This window comes from Prosopis cineraria, unplaced genomic scaffold (assembly GCF_029017545.1).
Source record: "Prosopis cineraria cultivar Desert tree isolate PC_DT_omini unplaced genomic scaffold, ASM2901754v1 PC11, whole genome shotgun sequence".
Lineage (NCBI taxonomy): Eukaryota > Viridiplantae > Streptophyta > Magnoliopsida > Fabales > Fabaceae > Prosopis > Prosopis cineraria.
The window spans coordinates 25247099-25255877 of record NW_026555342.1 but is presented as its reverse complement, the minus strand read 5'-3'; the positions used below and the strand labels follow the sequence as shown (position 1 = coordinate 25255877).

Sequence of the window (8779 nt, the reverse complement as noted above, 5' to 3'; positions counted from 1 at the left end):
ATGTTTGGAATGAAGTAATATTTGGAGGGAATACTGACATTAATTTTTTTTAATTCATCATAAATGAACAAAATACCATAATGCCCTTTATTATTAATAAAAAAAAATACAATCATCAACGGTGCATAGCTCAGGGGAAGATACGGCGGATCTGGAGCTCTGCACTTCAGATCTAGAGCTTCCCGACGGTGGATGCGGGGGAGCTCGAGGAGAAGGCGGCGAGTGAGAAGGGATTAAGAAGACAATCTAGAATGCAAGTCTAACACCAAATCAAATCTAAAAATGTATACATTTGCACAGTCAAGGGAGGAAGAAGACGATCCCGTCGCAACCTTTCATCGCCGTTGCTTTTGTTCTTGCTCGCCCATCATCAGATCTGAAAATGAATCTTGCTTGCCCATGGTCGTTGCTTTTGTTCGTGCTTCTGTTCTTTGCTTTGCGATGCCGGCGAAGGAGGAAGCCGTCTACAGCAAGAGGAAGTTGTCGACGGTGAGAGAAAGTCATCGCCGGAATCATCCACGGTGAACATGTCTGAGCGAAAAATTTTATGGAGAACGAGAGGGGTCAGATCTGGGCATATTTGAGGAGGGCATTTTGGTCAATGATAATTTCAATCCCAGGATTAATTTTGCAATACCAGGGGGATGGTGGGTTTGAGTATTCCCACCTAAGTGGGACTAAACAATCCCAAGGATTAGTGAGTGACTCATACCAAACATGTTAAATGTGGGATTACTCAAACCCAAACCCAATCCCAACCCTCCAATGCTGCATACCAAACAGGGCCTAAGTTCCACAAGCACCAGCTTTAATTCCATTATAGCATTACGCGATGTAATTTTTTTTTCCTTTCAAGTCGTGTTAAAAAAATAAATAAATAGATAAAATTTAGTGGTGTTTTGTTCAAACTGGTTGAAGAAGTTCAGTTTATCTTATAGTTTTGAGTTCAAATTTTGAAATTTATAATTAAGTTAAATAAATATATCAAAAGTATTTTCAAGATATCTTAAATTTACAGTTGGTAATAACAGTCTCACACAGCTAATGGCAGACCTACATACATGTGATGGGAGGCAAATGCATCCCTTCACATGGAGAAAATTACATAAATAGTATGTAAAATTACAATCTTACACACTTGGTTTCAAAATTTTAAACCCTTTAGGCTTAATAAAAAATATTTGGATTCAAATTTTTTAAATAAATGATATTTTAACTTATATTCCATGGATTTAAATAAAAAAATTTATACTTATTAGACATATTGTTAAAAAAAATGGATCAAGAGTTGTTTATTTTATAATAAAATTTAAGTACAATAAATAAAGTCATCCTCTTGGGGAGTAGTTTTCTTTTCTTTTTCCTTTTTGTTCAATTAAACTCTATATCAACTTTTTGAACACATTTTTTTTGCCCAAATAAATTCTCAGTATATTTTTTTTTCAAATAAAAATATGCATAATTTTATTTATGTTATTATACTTTTTGTCTAATGTAATTATTTTTAAAAATATTATAATATTTTTTAAATTTTTTATTTTTAAATTGAGTTGTCTCACACCCGCTTGACTCTAGATTCTAGCTTTGCCATTGCACATAGCCCAAGTTCATATTAGTCTAGGTGAGATGTGGTAATACTCAATTTTAGGATATCGAACAATGGAATAAATAAGTAAATAAATAAATCAATGACCATAAATATTTGAGTGAGTTGTTGAGGATGGAATGATCCCCCCCACCAAAACAGTGATTCTCCATTAATTTTTCCAACACATGTAGGAATTATAATGAAACTTGCACAAGAAGAAAACAAAAGAAAAGCTGCTTCTTTTTCGAAATTCATTTCACACAACTAACATAAAGGCGTGTGTCTGTCTTTATATAACATAAAGGCCGCAATCGCTTGCTCTATGCTGTGTGCAGTGGCATGCGAGTACATGCGCTACAGCGCACACACCTGAATTTGTTGTCAAATGGTAGTTTCTGATATAAAATTCAGATACATGCTATTTCCACATGCGAAGTCCGATTGGGATGGTTCAAGCGCCTACATGAAACTTGTTTTGAAATCTAACTAATGACATTGATTTCATCATAATCTGATATTTTTATCAAAAATTGGACACCAAAATGTACCTTGACCATTTTCTATCAAATTTTTTTCACTTAAGTGTTTCAACTCGAAACTAGTTGTCATTAACCTTTTTTTAGGCCTTGACCAAGTCCGAATGGATAAAACACAACTAATTAACCATGATATACACAATATACCACACATACACAATTTTGGCCTATAAATTCCCCCTTTCTTTCTTTAGAATAAATTCACATTTCATTTCTTTAATCTCATATATGGCCAAAACATTACAAATAATCTCTACCTATTTCATATTCACACATAATTACATTCATCCACTAGTCCTTCTAGTCATTTCATCACTCACACATATACAAGGGCTAGGGAGTTCAAAATCACAAAACATACCATGATCATATTTTATGCACATATACAAATCTTATGGCAACTTATATATATACAAGATTAATATCAACCAAATTCATTACACCATATGTTATAAAGATTTAGGCGAGAGATGTCAACTCAACTTATATCCTTTTCCTTGGACCTATTAATACCAGAAACTGAAAATGTAAATAACTACGTGTGAGAAAAAAATCTCAGTAACCAAATATAGCTTATGAAATATCTATTATCATAAATAACCATGCCAAAGTAACTGAAATCATCATATAACACATATATACATATTATATTATAATTAAATTATCACTTTCACATATAAATCATGTTTCAAACACCTTTACATCTTATCATGATTAACTATTCACCGATCCTCCAAAGCTCCCTAACACGAAATTATAGGCTCTTTTGGATCAACTACTTGTTGACCTGAGTTCACTTTTGGTGATAAAAATATCCAGCCAAAGGTAATCTAATCCACCTATGGAATTCCCTCTTCACACACTTGTGATAGAGGTGTCGTTGACTTCTAACCGCACCTTAACGGGTACTAGGGAGTTGTTAGACTGCCCGGATGTCCCATGATAATAATCCCATAATATGCTATATCGGATTACCCATGGTAACAGCTCGTATAATGTCTCATCGAATGTCCCATGGTGATGGCCTGACCATATGAATTTTACACTCACATATCTCCATACATACACAACCCTACATATTCTGGGTGAACTCCCATGTCCTATGATCATACTTTTTCACAACTTTTACTACTTATACACCTTTCTACAACATATATACTTTCATATCATATATGTATATATCTATTAAAATCAATAACTTTTCAAATTCATTTCACAATGCTTCATGCTAAAATCATTTCAATAACAGTCATGCATAAAACTCATAAATTCATAATTTCTCATTTGATATTCACTTCTACATAGTTATAATAGTTAATAAATATAATAAAATATACAGTTACCTTAACCTTTTTATTCGATAGAAAGGGTTAACCGTGTAACTTCAACCCTATTCAAGCTCCTTTCTCGTGACTCGTACTTCACATACTATAATCTACACAGAATTGGCATTCAGAGTCAATTTCTCTATTAACCAAAAGTGTCAATTATCGCATTTAGACACTTAATCGTTATCAAATCTACATTTCACATGGAGTTGTTAAAAGATGCAACTCCAGAAGAAGATGAATCAGCCATGGTGACTAACCCTAGAGAGGCTCTAATACCAAGATAACTTTTATTGTGAAATATGTATTGATATTGACAACTGGAAGCTTAATTTATATACAGACTTAAATAGCTAGGTTACAAACCCTAGGACACTCGAGATAATGACAAGTGTACATTATGTAAAGAATAGAAAGAATACTACACATGTCTGCACAGACAGCTAACAAGTATAGGGTCCATTCATTATGTTTTTATATTAGGCTTCATCACCTTAATCTTAACAGATGGCAATGAATGCAAGGAAACTTTTCAAGACTTTCCTTATTACTTAAGGTGATATTAACTTTATTAATTTGTCACTTTTCAATTCATGATGAGACATTACATTAGTCCTAAATTTTAAAATTATGAATAAATTATTAAATTTCCTGAAAATAAAAAATACTTTTAAAATTTATAGAAAATTTGATTTAATACTATTGGCCAAAAAAAGAAAAATTTAATTTAATATAATGTTTACATTTTTAATAATTTTTAAAACATTTTCTATGTGAAAAATATCTTATAAAATGTAACCAAAATATAATTTATAAATTTTGAGATCTAAAAATTATTTAATTCATTCTAAAATTATATAATCTTTCGATAAAAATATAATTTTTTAATTCTATCTTTTAAAATGAAAAATTCAAAGATTTTAACTTGTTGGGATTGACAAATCTAATAAATTAAACTATAAGAACTTGATTAAAACAAAATAAATTACAAACATATAATTTAAAATTGAGAAAAATATTTGAAGATTAATTTTTCCTTACCTACATATGATTGATAGAGCATTTAGTAGTCATATAGTATTTGAATTTGAATATACATGAAATCTAAATTTGTGATATGCTCATTGCTTTGAATCTCCATTCTCAGCTCCCTCAGGGAATTAAAGCAACATGTGCATTGATGAAAAACTCTTCAAGAATTTGCTTTATAAGGTAATGTCATAATGGCTTCTTTCTCCAACTCTAATTTGTTCTTTATTTGGGAATTACAATAATTGGCAAGGCTCTCCATAAATCATATATAACAAGCAAGATTAATATTATTAATTCACGCAGGTCTTAGTTCCTGTCTCAAAAAAGTTCCACCATATTACACATCAGGGATGTTGAGATGTTCCTCTAATTAGAACAATTGTATAACTTGTTTCATAAAATTGTAAAGAAACTTTCAAGGCTAGTTTTAATACTTGGTTCCCAAGTAATTGATGTTGACGATGAAGTGTGGTTAGAAAATGAGTCGTTACAAGATTACATTTCAGAACATGATGCAAGGCTCGCTGCATTATTCCCGTATAAGATTAAGATCTAACATCATAAAGATGAGAATAATCTTCAAAATTGGAAAATCTAACTGGAGGAGAACAAGAAAACAATTCAGTTTCAAGATAATCAAAATCACATTATTGAAGTATTGGCAGAAATTGATGTTGAATGTAAAGACTTGAATTCAATCAGCCATGAGGAAACTGAGATACTAAGCAGACATATTAAAGAGATCATTGTATTTGCAATATCTCACAACTTGATGAATACCAAGGATCCAGAATATATGAATGGAAGGCTTGTAATGTCCTATGAAAGGTAAGAATTTGGTTCAATTATTTTCAAGTATTTGTTTGCAGAAAACTCGTTTAGTGACTAATAATCTTGGAATTCACAGTTTGTACCATACTTTGGATCTATTCCGCAAGAGTGATAGCATCAAGGATACTAAAAAGCAAGAGGCTGATGGAAAGAAAGTATGTTTACATACACTCTCATTATCAATGAACATAAGGGGAAATTGTGGGTAATGATCAAATGAGTAAAACTTAAGTTTTGAAGGTTCTTTAAGATTCAAAAATCTGCAATCAAACTTTAAGAGTTCTTCAAGAATGTGTATTAATAATTCTTAAAGATTGACTGTAGATTGGCAATGCACCTTCAACAACCTTTTGTGCTTGGTCTTTCCTCCCAAGTATTTCACTTGTTTTGTCTTATGCATAATTTTTTCTAAATAAAATGGGACTTAGTTTGTTCAAACTTCAATAAGCCAAAAAATAGTGTCTAACTAATGTTTATGCTTTGGCTTCTTCATGTTATTTCATTATCTTATACTCTATTCGGTCCAAAATATAAACATGTTTTAACAATAACCCTCATACTAATAAAATCCTTATTCTTATTAAATTAAAGTATATATCGTTTTCCTTTTTCTACCCTTAGTTTCAATTTATGATGAGTGAGAAAGAGGTCATAAATTCATAAACATGAGAATCTAGGTTAATAAATATAAGGGTTAAAATAAGAAAAAAAATATAAATACTCAGTTGCTTATATTTGAACTAAAATTAGCTAGAAGAAAATGTATATATTTTGGACTTCAAGGAGTATTACCTTAACTTCATTTTATGCTAGTAGAATGTTTGTCCAGACAATGAGGATGAAGAGAACATAACATTAGAGCTTATACTTGCACAAGAGATAGGTGTTACATTCTCAGATATTGGTGCATTAGAGAAAATTAAGGAATCACTCCAAGAGCTCATCATGCTTCCCTTTAAAAGCCCAGACCTCTTCAAAGGTAAACTTAAGCCACGGTGAGGTATATTACTGTTGGGACCACCAGGTACAGGAAAACAAATGCTTGCAAAGGCAATTTCAAATGAAACGGGAGAAAGTTTCATTAATGTCTCAATGTCTACTATCACATCAATGTGGTATGGAGAACATGAGAAGAATGTCCAAGCTCTATTCTTACTAGCTTCAAAGGTTGATAGCTTGCTTGGGCAACAATCAAGATGTAGAGAACATGAGGCTACAAGGAGGATTAAGAATGAATTCATGACACATTGGGATAGTTTATTGACAAAACAAGATGAGCAAATTCTAGTTCTTACTACAACTAATAGGCCATTTGACCTCAATGATGCAATTATAAGATGGTTTCAGAGAAGGTATATATATATATATATATATCTTCATGGTTGTCTTCATCATCCGAATATGATTCATTTTATTATTTTTGTCTTGAGAACAAATGCATGCATAGACTTTTTTCTTGAAATAATCAAAACATTACACATATATAGCACCACTAGTGGCTTCCTTGGAGGACATAGACTTTCGTTCCTTTTTATAGTTTTCCCACCCTCTAAGTAAAACTTCTATGAATTTTTTTATCTATGTTTATTTGTTTCTAAGTCTTGGTTTCAATTTGCATTAGCAAGTCGGAACCATTCAAAACCTCTCTAAAGCATCTCTTGGCAAATTTATTTAGGCTTGATCTCTTTGTAATTAATATTGTTGAATAAAAATTTAATTTTTAACCGAGGTTGGTTCCAGCAGAAGGGACTAGTCACTCATAATATGATAAACCAAAGTTCAAAACCCCATTGACAAATGTGTCTACATTTAGTTTTAAAATTATTTAATTTTTAAATACACATTGGTATGATTTTTTGATTGATGCATTTGTAACGTTCCATGTTAAGCAAAATCATAGTCGGTCTTCTATCAGTTGAGGCAAGGGAGATTATCTTCAAAACTCTGCTAGCCAAGGAAAATACTAAAAATTTAGTCTTTACAGAGCTTGCACTCTTCACAAAGGGATATACTGGAAGTGACATCAAGGTTTTTTATTTTTTTAATTGTTTTTCTTTTTATCTTTTTATATTGTTATTCTATTTTTTGATTTATAACTTGTGGTCACCATCTCTTGACACTAAATTTCTTTTAAATAGAATTTGTGTACTATCGCTACTTATTAGCCTGTTAGGGAGCTAATAAAATAGGAGAGATTGAAGGATATGGTAATATTTCTAACCAAACATGAAAACATTGACTGGTTACAACATGTCAAGGTTGCCTCTTAATCTAATCATTGTCCTTTAGTTGACCAACATAAACATTTTTCTTATTTAAGGAAAAGAATAAGAAAGAGACTCAAGGCCAAAGCTTGGAAGTTGCTTTATGTCTCAAAGATGATGTAGAGGAGCAAGTAATTTCCTTGATTTGTAACATAATCTCAATGTTCTTTCTCAACTCAATCATTTTTTTAGCTAATGACTAGAATAAATTTTGCATTAATTTAGAAAAAGAATAAGAAAGCGGCTGAAGACCAAAGCTCAGAAGCTGCTTCAAGTGCTAAAGAGGACAAAGAACATCTAGTAATTACCTTAAGGCCTATAAACATGGAAGACATGATTCAGGCTAAGAATTGGGTAGGGTTAACTCAAAACCCCTCACAATTTACGAAAATGACTGTGGTTTTACTTGATTTAGGCCTATATTTATTTTTCTCTCTTGTACCATAATGGGAAAATACTTACTATTAATGGATATTTTTATAAATAATATGGGGGATGGTGTGGTTTTTTAGTGTTCATTAATAATTCCATTTGACTATAGCATTTGAAGATTCAACTAAGGCATGTCGTTAGTCCATTGATTTTGGAATCTTTTTTGTTTTGCTTTCTCTTGCATCACTGTGGGAAAATACTTGCAAACAGATTAAGATTTCATTATATAACCTAATCTACCTAAATTTTTAGGTGAATATGTGATTGTTGCAAGAGATCATGAATTTGTAGAAGAAGCTAAATCTTGTATTTTATCACAGGTTCTTGCAATTTTGATGCTCATGGATTAATGGCGTGAGTTGAAGCAGTGGAGCAAGCTGCATGGAGAACAAGGTTGTGATAGAAAAAAATATCTACTTAAATGTATTTCAATTAATATATCCTTGTTTCGTATCATTAGATTAACTTTTATCAAGCATAACATTGTCATTTTGGCCTATGCTCGGAGGGCTGTTCAAAGATACTGTCACTATTTAAGACTCAATAATTACCATATCCTATTTTAAAATCATTTACAGGTACATGTGCAATCTAGCATTGATTCTCCTCAAAGGAAAATATCCTAAAATACGGTGGCTAGTAAGGTCAATTTTTCTCTAGAACTATTCAATCATATCTCAACTTTCACTTCAATTTTCCATTCATCCATATATTATAAAATGTTTCCCTCAAGACTACGTATTTCAATGATCTTCTAATAGGGAAAAA

General features: G+C 31.4%; 1 pseudogene; it reads left to right on the top strand.

The window, feature by feature from the left end:
• The first annotated feature begins 282 nt into the window (after window positions 1-282).
• LOC129286381 (26S proteasome regulatory subunit 8 homolog) overlaps window positions 283-8779 on the top strand; it is a 32788-nt pseudogene continuing 24291 nt past the window's right edge.